At 40.9% G+C, this 14848-nt stretch overlaps 1 protein-coding gene across 2 annotated transcripts in view; it reads right to left on the minus strand.

Annotated features, from left to right (window-relative positions):
• LOC133549615 (formin-like) overlaps positions 1 to 14848 on the minus strand; it is a 166090-nt gene that overhangs the window by 134084 nt on the left and 17158 nt on the right. The window lies entirely within an intron of this gene.

Raw genomic sequence — 14848 nt, forward strand, 5'->3', positions numbered from 1 at the left:
GCAAGAGAAACTCCTGTGTTTCCTGCAAGCCTAGAGCTATTTTTATCTGCACTTAGTCGGGCCTCTATAGCATCATCCACACCAGCAGCAAGCTATACTGAAATAATAAATGCAATCTCTAACAGTCCTGCTATGTTTAATGTTCTTCACTGTAAAAAAAACAAAAATTAATATACAACCACATTTACAGTAGCGTGGCCTGTAAACATGAAAATGTACACAGAACCCACTTCAGGAAAGACTGCCCTCTTCTGTCCATGGAGCAAAAATGCAGCTTGAGCAGAGGAAATTGTGATTCATCTGCTACCATATTTTACATTAACAGCTCAGATGCAAACTGTAAACACAACAGGCATCCTATGGGCTACTTTGCACACATGTCACACTATATTAATTTCAGAATGGTGGCCTGGATTGGAGAAACACAACAGAGGTACAGAAGAATACTCATTGCTGCTCATTGATGAAAGGACGAACGGAAGGAAAAAAAGAGCAATAGTAGTTATTAGATATGACACAGGGAATGAAAAGTATTGAAACAGGACAAACACATATAGAATGGGTGAGAGTAATGTGGCGTCTTTAGATGTTTTGGTGACTTGATATTTCTGCAACCACAGAAAAAGACCAAGTCTTGTTTGGACAGAAAGAAGAGTACACCACATCCTGTTCAACAAAGCACTTCAATATTGTATAACCTCATTTTGTATCGAGTAACCTTGAACAGGGAAATACAGTATGACTGTATAGCAGGTTGGTAGTAGAACCCCTGAGTTTGATCATTAGCCAAACACTTTGAATTCAGGTAATTCTCTCTCTCGCTCTCACACACAAACACACACACGCACGCACGCACGCACACACGCAAACATGCACGCAAACCCGCACGCAAACACGCACGCACAAACCCACGCACACACACACACACACACACACACACATGCACACACAGAAATGGATAGCTTTTGTTGGATACTGGAAGACACACTCCTAACTATCCATCGTAATTGTAATCGGTCATTATGAAACATCAGCCTGGGCTGCAATCGCGACAGTTATCTGAGACGTGGATAGGAGGGTAAAAAAAGAATTACATTAATAACATTTCATTACGATAGTGCTGTGCTGCATGATTCCGCAGTGGGGACTGCTGCTGCTGCTGCATCTGGGGCAGTTCCAAATGTAGCGTTAGAGCTGACTCCAAAACAAAATTGGTCATTTGAAAATGGATACATGGATGATACAGCAGAGGATTGGGAGAATGTCATGTGGTCAGATGACACCAAAGTAGAACATTTTGGTATAAACTCAACTCGTCGTGTTTGGAGGAAGAACAATACTGAGTTGCAGCCCAAGAACACCATAACTACTGTGAAGCATGGGGGTGGAAACATCATGCTTTGGGGCTGTTTTTCTGCTAAGGGGACAAGACGATTGATCCGTGTTAAGGAAAGAATGAATGGGGCCATGTATCATGAGATTTTGAGCCAAACCTCCTTCCATCAGTGAGAGCTTTGAATGGTTGACCAAATACTTATTTTCCACCATAATTTACAAATAAATTCTTTAAAATTCCTACAATGTGAATTCCTGGATCTTTTTTTTCACATTCTGTCTCTCACAGTTGAAGTGTACCTATGATGAAATTTACAGACCTCTGTCATCATTTTAAGTGCGAGAACTTGCACAATCGGTGGCTGACTATATACTTTTCTGCCACACTGTACATAGCATCGTCTGTTTTTATAGCCAGGTCTCATAATAGCGTATTGGAAGTGTGATTAGCCTTGATGCTGAAATTTAGTTTTAAAATGTGCTTTTAGTGAGCTCTACTGGGAACACAATGTTTTGTGCGACTGTACTGCTAATAAACTGTGTTTGTGCCGTCTCTGACAGTGTGTGGCTCCATGAAGCACTAGCATTGCAATAGTACGTTACGCAAACCAGAAAAAATCCAGACTCCTTAAAGGAGAAGTCTGGATTGAATATAAAGAGGATGAGCAACACACTTTAAAAGGTGGGCGCTAAGAAGATCCAGCTTTGGTAAAACTTTGAGCATTATGGATCTGCGTTGGCCCTGCAATGAGGTGGCGACTGGCCCAGGGTGTACCCCGCCTGCCGCCCGAATGCAGCTAGGATAGGCTCCAGTCCCCCCCGCGACCCTGAGACAGACACACGGTAGAAAACGAATAGATGTATGGAGCACTAGAGCTACAGTGCTTCTGGAAAGTATTTAAGGCGTTTCACTTTTCCCACATTTTGTTATGTTTCAGCCTTAATCCAAAATGGAATAAATTATTTGTTTTCCTCAACATCACCCCGTAATGACAATGTGAAAAGTTTTTTTTTTATAAACAATTTGCAAACTTATAAAAAAAATAAAAATAAATCATGTGTACAAAAGTATTCACAACATTTGCTCAAAACTTTGCCCACCTCAACCGACGCACGGAGAAGGGGGGGAGTTTGGGCGCGCGTGGATAAAATATCCAAGAGTCATGGATACACGGCATTATGAGTAATCCCTATTCTGCATTTATAATGTGCCACAGAGCCAATACTCTCCAGAAATGTGTTTGTTATTCTTATTTGGTGTGGGTTCACAGAGTGTGGCGCATATTGGTAAGAGTGTTAAAATTGTTTTATATCACAACCATTAGTGTGATCTGTATGGCTGTGGAACAAGACCCCTGGTTTACACACAGTAAAAGCAAAACAAAAACTCCTCCACAATTTTGAAAAAACGGCAGGGGAAGCGTCACTTGTGAAGTCACGAATTTGACCCGGCGGTAAAAGTAAGCATGTGCTTATTAATGTGGTGAGCGAGTTTAGCCCGGCAATAATTCAAGGCAGGCCTTCTCTATCTGACCGACCACATCAAACATGAGGTGGACGCGGGAAAATACTGCGGCATGGTCATGCTGGACATTCAGAAGGCCTTTGACACCGTTAACCACGCTATACTGTTGGATAAGCTCCGAGCAATCGGATTCGACGAAACCTCATCAAGCTGGATGCAATCTTACTTGGAGGGGAGGAACAGGTGGTAGAGGTGAACGGCACCATGTCCCCTCCCCTCTCAGTAAGCTGTGGAGTCCCTCAGGGGAGTATACTAGGACCTTTACTGTTCCTAATATACGTGAATGACATGCCATCAGCATGCCACTGTGAATTGTTCCTGTTTGCGGATGACTCGGCCCTGCTGGTATCCGGCAAGGACAAGTCACAGGTGGAACAAATCCTCAGTGCTGAACTCCTCAATATTTGCACCTGGCTCGCTGACAACAAGCTATCCATACACTTAGGTAAAACGGAATCCATCCTATTTGGGTCCCATATCAAACTTAAAAAGGTTAGTGACTTCACTATAAAAGTGGGTGACATTGTTATCACCAGGAAGGATGAGATCACCTACCTAGGTTCCATTCTAGAGGCTAATCTTTCCTATGATAAAATGGCAACCAAGGTGATCAAAAAGGTCAACCAAAGAACGAGATTCCTCTACAGAATCTCCTCTCTGGTCAACAAAAGCACCTTGAGGATTCTAGCGGGAACTCTCATTCAACCCTTCTTCGATTACGCTTGCACCTCCTGGTACCCCAGCACCTCCAAAACCCTCAAATCTAGACTCCAAACATCCCAGAATAAACTAATCCGGTTACTTTTAGACCTCCACCCCAGATCACACCTCAATCCAACCCACTTCTCCAAAGTGGGCTGGCTCAGGGTGGAGGACAGAGTAAAACAACTTGCACTGAGCCTAGTCTATAAAATCCGCTACACCTCCTTGATACCAAAGTACATGTCAAATTACTTCCTTAACGTAAATGACCGCCATAACCACAACACCAGGGGGAGCTCCACAAACCACGTTAAACCCAGATTTCGATCTAACAAAGGTCTTAACTCATTCTCTTTCTACGCCACATCAATGTGGAATGCGCTCCCAACAGGTATAAAAGTAAGTGCATCTCTATATTCCTTCAAAACCGCTCTAAAACAACACCTCCAGGCAACTTCAACACTTTACTAATACCCTCCTCCATTCACATCCCATCTCCCCGGATTATAAACAACTCAAATGTACTTCTAATGTATATACTTGTTCTTATGCTATGTGAACTCACTATGTTCTCTGCTGGCTGTACATATCCTACTAAATAAGACCTACACTGTTTCAATGTCCACATTTCTCTGTTGATGCAATTGTTGATGACTGAAGTTCTGATATCAACCAAAGCTCCTCATCCCACCCCCCGGATTGTAAATAATGTAAATAATTCAATGTACATACTATGATGATTAACTTGTGTGATGACTGTATTATGCTGATAGTATATATTTGTACCATGAATTGATTAACGTGGACCCCGACTTAAACAAGTTGAAAAACTTATTCGGGTGTTACCATTTAGTGGTCTATTGTACGGAATATGTACTGTACTGTGCAATCTACTAATAAAAGTATCAATAAATCAATCAATCAAGGCACATATTACACGCCCGGCGGCTATTCAAGGAAATACGGTACTGGGAAAAGCCCTTAACTTGAGGTATTTTCATTTAAATTCATTACCTTATTATCAAAGTTTGTATTTAAACAGAAAATTGGCTTTTTAAATCAATTCATTTTTTTCAACAGACTTGAACAGATGCAGCCTATTTTATTTAACAAAATATAACACCAGCTCAATAGAAAGCGCTGATGTTAATGAATCAAAAAACAACAAGAGCACTTTTTTTAGTATTGAATGTTGAACTTGTTGCTCTTCCTCTGCTTCAAGTAATATACAATAAATAGAACAGACCCATCCCTTACAGTGCGAGCATATGTTACCAACAATGGTTGAAGAGAACACTTTTAACAAATAAATGTCTATATTCGTCACAGTTAGATGTGAAACTGAAATGTGGGCTTTGATATGCTTTCCTGACTAATATATCTCATACATATGTGCAACATTATCTCATGTTTTAAACCTTACTGTATATAAAGATAGAACATGAGCTTATTTAATTTCGAGTATATGTTTTTATGCCACCGGCAGACAAGTGAGCATGCCCCTCATGACACGCACAGGTGATTAAATGATCAAAACAGAGTGTGACGGACTCCTGCCGTCGTCGTGCGGGTTCCCAGGACCATCAAGGAAGGACATTGCTTTTGAGCAGTTTTGACTCTTGTTTATTTTGCAATAAAGCCGTGTCTTCAGGTCGGATCGCTTTTCAGCTGCTCTTCTCCACTGCTCGCTCACGATCCGCTTTTCAGCCGCCGCCGTCGTCGTCGTCCTCGTCTGCTCTTTGCTTCCGCTCCTTGGTCGCTGCTGCGGGATCTCCTCCTTCTGCCCTGATCTCTCCTCCTTCTCCCCTTTTATACATCGCAAGGAGATAACTTAATTGTGTACCAGTGCGCGATCCACACACCTGCACTCGACTGCGGCGGAACTACCGGCACGCCCCGCTCGGCCGCATTCTCCGCCTCCTCGCCGCCATCTTGGGCCGGGCTCCAGCATGTCCTGCCCCGCTGCTCGTTCGCCGGCTCCGCCTCTCCACACATAGGTTCCCAAACAATTGGAGTCGGGGGCCACATTGAGTTTAAACAATTTGGCCGCGTGTGTATTTTTTTTCTTCTTCTTCTTCTTCTTCTTTCCATTCCCTACTGCTTTGGTCCAGTTGTGCAAAACACAAAAAATATCCAAAAATGTAATAATGTCAAATACAAAAAAGGCAGCAAGGGAAGTATTAGTCTCTTTGGTAAAGTTAATCTGTACAGCAGATATGGGCATCTACATCAACAGTATAATTTGCCTGAGCGGCCAGACAGGACAGATAATTAAATAAATACCTCTGATTTATAATATAATGTACAAATCATTGTACATGTAAACTATCATTATGTTAATGCACAGATAAAATAGTATGAAGTCAGCCATAGCTCATGTAAGAGATAAAAACACTTAAAAATAGCATAGTCTACGCTAAAAACAAGACATCATTCAAACTTATATAAACCATAAACACTTTTGATTTTATTTAAGTTTATTAAGCGGTAGAAAATGGATGGATGGATGAATACTTGACACTATTTTTGATATAATTAATCCTATCCCTAAACTAAAAGAAACCATTTTTTGTGTGTAATAATGGATGATAAAATGAAATGGAAATCTCGTATGAAAATATCCAACATAAGGTGGCAAGAAATATGTCAATAACGAATAAAGCAAAATATGTTCTGGACCAAAACTCACTCCATATTCTCTACTGCTCGCCAGTGTTACCATATTTAAGTTACTGTGTAGAAATATGGATAAATAACTACACAAGTATGCTTCTTTCACTAATTGTGCTACACAAAAGATAAAATATGATAATACACATTGTTGGATATAAAGAACAAACAAACACTTTATTTATTGAATCCAAAGTATTAAAATTTAATGACTTTGTGCATTTGCAAACATCTAAAATTATGTACAAATCAAATTATAACTTGCTACCCAAAAATGTACAATTATTCTCAAAAAATAAGGTGTACTATAACTTTGGAGGAAAATATAACCTAAAACACTTGTATGCACATACAACACTTAAAACTTTTAGCATATTACAAACCCCGTTTCCGTATGAGTTGGGAAATTATGTTTGATGTAAATATAAACAGAATAAAATTATTTGCAAATCCTTTTCAACCTATATTTAGTTGAATGCGCTACAAAGACAAGATATTTGATGTTCAAACTCATTTACTTTATTTTTTTTTGCAAATAATTAACTTAGAATGTCATGGCTGCAACACGTGACAAAGTAGTTGGGAAAGGGCATGTTCGCCACTGTGTTACATCACCTTTTCTTATAACAACACTCAATAAACGTTTGGGAACTGAGGAAACTAATTGTTGAAGCTTTGAAAGTGGAATTCTTTACCATTCTTGCTTGATGTACAGCTTAAGTTATTCAACAGTCCGGGGTCTTGCTGTCATATTTTACGCTTCATAATGCGCCACACATTTTCGATGGGAGACAAGTCTGGACGGCAGGCGGGCCAGGAAAGTACCCGCACTCTTTTACTACGAAACCACGCTGTTGTAACACATGGCTTGGCATTGTCTTGCTGAAATAAGCAGGGGCGTCCATGATAACATTGCTTGGATGACAACATTTGTTGCTCCAAAACCTGTATGGACCATTTAGCATTAATGGTGCCTTCACAGATGTGTAAGTTACCCATGCCTTGGGCACTAATGCACCCCCATACCATCACAGATGCTGGCTTTTTAACTTCGCGCCTATAACAATCCGGGTGGTTATTTTCCTCTTTGTTCCGGAGGACACTACGTCCACAGTTTCCAAATATAACTTGAAATGTGGACTCGTCAGACCACAGAACACTTTTCCACTTTGCATCAGTCCATCTTAGATGACCTCAGGCCCAGTGAAGCCAGCGGCGTTCCTTGGTGTTGTTAATAAATGGCTTTCGCTTTGCATAGTAGAGTTTTAAATTGCACTTAAAGATGTAGCGACGAACTGTAGTTACTGAGAGTGTTTTTCTAAAGTGTTCCTGAGCCCATGTGGTGATATCCTTTACACACTAATGTCGGTTTTTGACGCAGTACCGCCTGAGGGATCAACAGTCCGTAATATCATCGCTTACGTGCAGTGATTTCTCCCGATTCTATGTACCTTTTGATGATTTTACGGACCATATACGGACCATAGATGGTAAAATCCCTAAATTCCTTGCAATAGCTCGTTGGGAAATATTGTTCTAAAACTGTTTGACAATTTGCTTACAAATTGGTGACCCTCGCCCCATCCTTGTTTGTGAATGACTTAGCATTTCATGGAAGCTGCTGTTATACCTAATCATGGCACCCACCTGTTCCCAATTAGCCTGCACACCTATGGGATGTTCCAAATAAGTATTTGATGAGAATTTCTCAACTTTATCCGTATTTATTGCCACCTTTCCCAACTTCTTTGTCACCTGTTGCTGGCTTCAAATCTCAAAGTTAATGATTATTTGCAAAAAAAAATGTTTATCAGTTTGAACATCAAATATGTTGTCTTTGTAGCATATTCAACTGAATATGGGTTGAAAATGATTTGCAAATCATTATATTCTATTTATATTTACATCTAACACAATTTCCCAACTCATATGGAAACGGGGTTTGCAGAATCTATCCATCCATTTCTACCGCTTGTCCCTTATGGGTTTGCGGGGGTTGCTGGAGCCTATCCCTGCTGCGTTCGGGCGGAAGGCGATGTACACCCTGGACAAGTCGCCACCTCATCATGTGAAAATAAATTATGGAATGGATGAAGCAACAAATTCAAACAATGTACTAATATGATTCAGTTAATAAACCTTAAAAACTACAAGTGGTTACAATGTACAAGGAAGAATAATTATGATAAATATCTTGAACTTATTGAAAATGATACAACTTTCATTTAATTTCATGAGGGGAATCATTACTGACTTAGCTATTTATGAGGATAACTATTGTTTAGAATTTATAGATATAAATTGTGTACAAATTGAGAACAGGAAGTGAATATATGCGTTAGTAACTGCTGTGAAGTATTAAAAGGGGGTAGGATTGAATAAGCTTTGTTTCTTCTTACTCCTTTATAAGGTTGTAAGGAAAAAAAAAGTAAATGTGTATGTGGAGAGGCGGAGCCGACGGGCCGACGGCAGGGCAGGATACGGTTTGGCCCTGCTGAAGATGGCGGCCAGGAGGCGGAGAATGCAGCGGAACGAGGAGGCGGGGCGTGCCTGGAGCGACGCTGCAGCAATCAAGATCAGGTGCGTGGCACACACACCGGTTCACAATCTGCCTATCTCCTCGCAGTGTTTAAGAGGGGAGAGGGAGGAGCGATCAAGAGAGAGGAGTTGGCGTGTGCGCAGCACTGAGGAGAGCCATCAGAGAACAAGCCACAAGAGCTACAGAGCGACAGAGAACAGCACAGGAAAGACGCGGCCGACTGAAAAGAAGAACGGAGCGAGCAGCAGAGGAGGAGCTGAAAGAGCGACCGACTGACGATGCCAGCAAACTTTATTGAAAAATAAAGTCAAACCTGTGCGAAGCGATGTCGTTCCTGTATGGTCCACGCAACCCAGACGATGACGGCTTAAGACTGTCACAGTGTATAACATGTGATGTATCGTATTGAAATAAACTCAACCTAACTAACTAACTATCCCCACTATACAAAGTCGCAAACATCATCAGCCAAATCTTGTGACAGAGTGAGACTTCTCTTTCACCGTGGCTACATACTATCTTTGTGCTGCTTGGTGCTCGTGTTGTTGCTCTCAGTCAAGCTCAAGAATAGGGCAATACAACTTGCGGGCATACGGACAAAGCAAGATGATGGATTCAAAATTTGATTCATGAAATTAATTAATCAACTAATTGCAATGAACGTGATAATACAGCACAATATGTGTCCTCCCCGTTTCCGTGGAGGGTTGGTTCATCATAATCTTCACACTTTAGGTAAACAAAATGCTGGGATGAAACGAGCGTCTTGCTGCGTCTTCCCAGCAACGTCTTCGGGTCTAAATTGAATTTAAAGTAGGACCAACTTTTCAGTTTATGGCCACAACCTTCTGCTATACAGGTGATTGGCATTATTTATCAGCTAGCACAAACTTTTACCAAGTCAAGAGGCGATTCCTCAGCAGCAGCAATTGTAGCCCTGTAGCGAGCTTACCTCTTATTGGCGGCCGGCGGGGCAGTATGAGTTTCTCTGTGAGCAAGGCGCTGTGTTGCTAAACGTATTGCTTTCAATAACAATGTCGCTATAGCTTGGTTAATATGCACACCATGGCATATAAAAGGAGCATTGTGACATATGACTCCCCATTACTTGCACTGATGGCCTCCTCTTGCTAGCAGTTTTCACAATTTAGAATGCACAGAAATGCATGTGTTTTTGTCTCACATTAGGATTGTGAATGATGGGCAAAATTCCCCAAAAAGTGCAGTTCCCCAAAAAGAGCTGCACCGAGCAATAAGTTAACTGCCCTGGGCTTTTAGCTTTTTAGCGAGCAAGGCTCCACTTAACTCTCACTTTGCGGTCGCCAGTGCTGAACTTGACGCCGCATGATGACTACTGTTTTATCTGCCCCAATTTAACAGAGACCATGCATCACATACAACAGCATAAGATTAAACGGGACTAGAGGTCACAAACATTAGCAACCCAAGCACCAGAGGCGTCATCAGAGATTATTCCATCATAAAAACACTTCGAAAGTGGAGCAAGCAAGTAAGGGTAGTGATATATCTTTCTCAAATCTGGTGATCATAAAGCGGCTCTACAGACGCATTGTGGTGTAATCATATCATTAGGAAGTCAATTTTGCATCATATTTTAAGTCCAAGTGTAACCGGTGGTCTTTTCCTCTGCGTTGTGTGTGATTTATGGAACACGACCGACACCAAGGGTTTCTCAGCTGCACTTTACTGATAATACAGAATACAATTGTCATTAAAAACATTCTGCCATGGTCGAGCCCCTCTCCCGTTATCGTAGACAAAAAGGGCGTTACATACACAGTAAAATAAAAACCTGCCTGATAATACAGAATACAATTGTCATCAAAAACTTTCTGCCATCGTCGAGCACCTACACAAATATGATAATAAACAAGAAATTAATTTAAGTTCTTAACAACACAAAACATTTTCTGTCGTCGCATGGACGCCTACTTCTCCCGTTATCGTAAACAAAAAGGGAAGTTGGAAGGAGTGTCCAACGCATATAAAAAGACAGGTGTCACAGTAATTATTGCAATAGGAGGGACAACGAGACAATGGTTCCACATTGACAAAACATCAAACAATATTCAGGTATTTATATGTAACTTATATATTTTGTGTAATTATAACAATAATAAAACATTAGAAAATACATTATTTACAAGACGTAATTGACCCTGTTACACAAGGATACTTACACTGCCTCCATCTGGTCAAAGAAGGAGGGAAGGAGGAAGCACATCTTATTTCCCTCACCCAAACACTGCTGCTATGTTGCACTAAATGCATCCTATTCAATGTTTGTGACTGCATTATACAAACTGCACCCAGTCATGTGACCGGCCATCCTAAGGAAACATGTCAGCTTATTGCTATTGAGTCTGCCTCCCTGCAGCTTTAAAGGACGAGAAAGACTCTCAATGTCCATAAGCGGCCACATGCAGCGTAGACAGGAGGTTGTTTGCATCTCAGATGACAAGTGTGGTTCATCCGCAATCATTTGAACCCCAACCTCTTTGGCACAGTCTACAGTGGTTGCTGCTGCAGGTGTGTCTTCAGTGCAAGTATTACAGGACTACTTTGTGGAAGTATTTAAAGGCCTACTGAAACCCGCTACCACCCACCACGCAGTCTGATAGTTTATATATCAATGATGAAGTATTAGCATTGCAACACATCCCAATACGGCCTTTTTAGTTTACTGAATTGCAATTTTAAATTTCCCGGGAGTTTCTTGTTGAAAACGTCGCGGAATGATGACGCGTACGCGTGACGTCACGGACTGCAAGGAAATATTAGCGCTGCGCACACACACAGCTAAAAGTCGTCTGCTTTAATTGCATAATTACACAGTATTCTGGACGTCTGTGTTGCTGAATCTTTTGCAATTTGTTTAATTAATATTGGAGAAGTCAAAGTAGAAAGATGGAGTTGGGAAGCTTTAGCCTTTAGCCACATAAACACACGGTGATTCCTTGTTTAAAATTCCCGGAGGTGAAGCGTTCCTATGGATCAGAGCGGTCAAGCGAACATGGATCCCGACCAAATGTCGACCAGCAGTTTTCGGTGAGAAAATTGTAGTAAAAAGTCGTCACTTACCGGAGATCAGCTGAGCTTGTGCCCTCCATACAGCTGCCGTCGACTTCCATCAGACACTGGCCTCTAGACACCCGTGGACACACCCTTCCGACTATCAGGTACTATTAAACTCACTAAAACACTAACAACACAATAGAAAGATAAAGGATTTCCCAGAATTATCCTAGTAAATGTGTCTAAAAACATCTGAATCCGTCCCAATGCAATTGCGTTTTTTTTCTTTTTTTTAGTCCGTCGCTGTCAATATCTTCAAACAAAAATCTTTCATCCTCGCTCAAATTAATGGGGAAATTGTTGTTTTCTCAGTCCGAATATCTCTTTTTGTCGGAGTTTCCCATTAAAAACAATGTGAGGATGTGAGGAGCCCTCAACGGGTGACGTCATTGTCTGCGACTTCCGGTAAAAGCGAGGCTTTTCTATTAGCGACCAAAAGTTGCGAACTTTAACGTCGATGTTCTCTACTAAATCCTTTCAGCAAAAATATGGCAATATCGCGAAATGATCAAGTATGACACATAGAATGGACCTGCTATCCCAGTTTAAATAAGAAAATCTCATTTCAGTAGGCCTTCAAACGGTGAAAATGTGCTGCTGTCACACAGTGTGGGTGTCGTCATGCAGTATGATTTCATTTATTTATATATTATGTCTGGTGTGGCTCAGGCACTATGTAATGTCACATCCTGACAGGGGGTGTTGTCAGTGTGATGGATTAACCTACTTGCCACGCTGGCTCCCCATCACTCTTCTTCCTCAGTGGTCAAAAGAAGCTTTGTGGATTCTGCACACCCAAGCAAAATATGGCAAAACTGTGAGGAAGTATGAATATTTTTTTTTTTGTACTTAGTTTCGGATTAACCTAAAAGGTCCCTCTATAATGCAAAATGAAATTTTTAATGATGTGATAACTAATATTTGTCCCAAGAGCCAAATTTTTAAGCAGCAAATGTGAGCAAAGTTCTGGGTATTAATGACATCAAAACAAAAACTCTCCTCCCTTTGGACATTGATTTCTCCTCCGATCTCGCCCCTAGCTAGATGATCGTGTATACAGTACACCCATCACTTCACACACGACATCTGTGTTAAAAAAGAAAAGCAGGCTTCACTCCACATTTTGAAATAAAGCCTGCACCTCTGCTAACTATTTGTCAGTAGGCTACACACATGCATGGAATGTACGCTTCATCATCTTATTTTTCTTAAGTGAATGGGCTAACCAAGCACAATGTTGCTGTTAAATTATTAATGCAATGTTGGCACTTTAGCTCACATAGCTACGCCAGTGTTGATAACGTCAAAGTCCACTCCAGCTCCTTAGAGAGGACCTATGATGACTTCCAAATGTCGTTACAATGTTGGATACTCGTGTTAAACAATGTCAACTCGTCCTATTATAAACATTATGCATTTTGGCGTGAGCTTGCACACAGTTGACATCACAGCAATATGGATATAATTATTTAGACATTATGTCAAGTTCTCAGAGAAGGGGGTGACAGCTGTGAGAATATATATATATATATATCTATATCCATATATATCTATATCTATATCTATATCTATATATATATATATATATAGATATAGATATAGATATAGATATATATATAAAATAGTATATATAAAATAGAGGACCTTTAGAAGGGATTTTATTTAGATACAACAAGCACTACACAAACAGCACCAGACAGATTATTGGGAATTATGAGGTTTAATAATTCCACTGTTTTCCTGTGTATCCGGGTCATCCAGGCTTACTGACTGACTTCAATGTTATGTTGACTCTAACTGTATGCATAAATGTAAATGATCAACTGTCTGTCACACACAGGCTGTGTTGAAGATTTTGCCTTAATGAATACAACACATCAGCAACATCATTTTCAGTGCACAGCATCACACTAAGAGCTGTTTTAAATGTGTTGCTACTTTCATATAGGTAACAAAACACCATTAAAAATATTTGGTATTTTTATTATCATTATTATATTTGTTCATTGTGCATTAATTATTGCTAATGGGCTTTCACTGCCCTAGCCTGATCAAAGAGTAACTGCATCTTTTTGGAATGTTGCCTATTATTCACAATCATTATGAAAGACATGGCGACGGATGCATTAAAAAAAAAAGTATGTTAATATTATATTATATTAAATAAGTTCGACCATAACTCTTACAACGGAGCTTAAAGGAGCCGTTCATCCAGCCATCCATCCATCTTCTACCGCTTGTCCCGTTCGGGGTCGCAGGGGATGCTGGAGCCTATCTCAGCTGCATTCGGCGGGGTACACCCTAGACGGGTCGCCACCTCATCGTAGGGCCAACACAGATAGACAGACAACGACCTACTCAGTAGCCTAGTGATTAGAGTGTCCGCCCTGAGATCAGTAGGTTGTGAGTTCAAACCCCGGCCGACGGAGTCATACCAAGGACTACAAAAATGGGAACCATTACCTACAGTACCTGCTTAGTACTCAGCATCAAGGGTTGGAATTGGGGGTTAAACAACCAAAATAATTCCCGGGCGTGGTCACCGCTGCTGCTCACTGCTCCCCTCACCTCCCAAGGGGTCAACTAGGGGATGGGTCAAATGCAGAGGACAAATTTCACCACACCTAGTGTGTGTGTGACAATCATTGGTACTTTAACTTTCACACTCGCATTCACACACTAGGGCCAATTTAACGTTGCCAATCAACCTATTCCCAGGTGCTTGTCTTTGGAGGTGGAAAGAAGCCGGAGTACCCAGAGGGAGAACATGCAAACTCGCACCCAGGACCTTCGTATTGTGAGGCAGATGCAATAACCCCTGGTACCAAGGACTACAAACCCTGGGATCTGTTCAATTCTACCTATAGAGCCCTTAAAAGCCTACTGAAATGAGATGTTCTTATTTAAACGGGGATAGCAGGTCCATTCTATGTGTCATACTTGATTATTTCGCAATATTGCCATATTTTTGCTGAAAGGAT

The sequence above is a fragment of the Nerophis ophidion genome, linkage group LG03, assembly GCF_033978795.1.
Source record: "Nerophis ophidion isolate RoL-2023_Sa linkage group LG03, RoL_Noph_v1.0, whole genome shotgun sequence".
NCBI classification, from domain to species: domain Eukaryota; kingdom Metazoa; phylum Chordata; class Actinopteri; order Syngnathiformes; family Syngnathidae; genus Nerophis; species Nerophis ophidion.